This window comes from Volvox carteri (assembly GCF_000143455.1).
Source record: "Volvox carteri f. nagariensis unplaced genomic scaffold VOLCAscaffold_32, whole genome shotgun sequence".
NCBI lineage: Eukaryota > Viridiplantae > Chlorophyta > Chlorophyceae > Chlamydomonadales > Volvocaceae > Volvox > Volvox carteri.
Window position 1 is genome coordinate 1,001,144 of NW_003307575.1, and position 839 is coordinate 1,001,982.

Sequence of the window (839 nt, forward strand, 5' to 3'; positions counted from 1 at the left end):
GACTGCTGCTACTACCGCTGCTAATGCTGCTGCTACTACCGCTGCTAATGCTGCTGCTACTACCGCTGCTAATGCTGCTGCTACTACCGCTGCTAATGCTGCTGCTACTACCGCTGCTAATGCTGTTGCTACTACCGCTGCTAATGCTGCTGCTACTACCGCTGCTAATGCTGCTGCTACTACCGCTGCTAATGCTGCTGCTACTACCGCTGCTAATGCTGCTGCTACTACCGCTGCTAATGCTGCTGCTACTACCGCTGCTAATGCTGCTGCTACTACCGCTGCTAATTCTGCGGCTACTACCGCTGCTAATGCTGCTGCTACTACCGCTGCTAATGCTGCTGCTATTACCGCTGCTAATGCTGCTGCTACTACCGCTGCTAATGCTGCTGCTACTACCGCTGCTAATGCTGCTGCTACTACCGCTGCTAATGCTGCGGCTACTACCGCTGCTAATGCTGCTGCTACTACCGCTGCTAATGCTGCTGCTACTACCGCTGCTAATGCTGCTGCTACTACCGCTGCTAATGCTGCTGCTGCTACCGCTGCTACTGCTGTTGCTGCTACGGCTGCTGTTGCTGCTACGGCTGCTGCTGCTGCTACGGCTGCTGCTGCTGCTACGGCTGCTGCTGCTGCTACCGCTGCTAATGCTGCTACTGCTGCTGCGGCTACCGCTGCTAATGCTGCTGCTGCTACCGCTGCTAATGCTGCTGCTGCTACCGCTGCTAATGCTGCTGCTACTACCGCTGCTAATGCTGCTGCTACTACCGCTGCTAATGCTGCTGCTACTACCGCTGCTAATGCTGCTGCTACTACCGCTGCTAATGCTGCTGCTACTA

At 55.7% G+C, this 839-nt stretch overlaps 1 protein-coding gene across 1 annotated transcript in view; it reads left to right on the forward strand.

The window, feature by feature from the left end:
- Positions 1–839, forward strand: part of VOLCADRAFT_118179 (uncharacterized protein) — a gene marked incomplete at both ends in the record, with an annotated part of 22,296 nt that overhangs the window by 21,049 nt on the left and 408 nt on the right. The window lies entirely within an intron of this gene.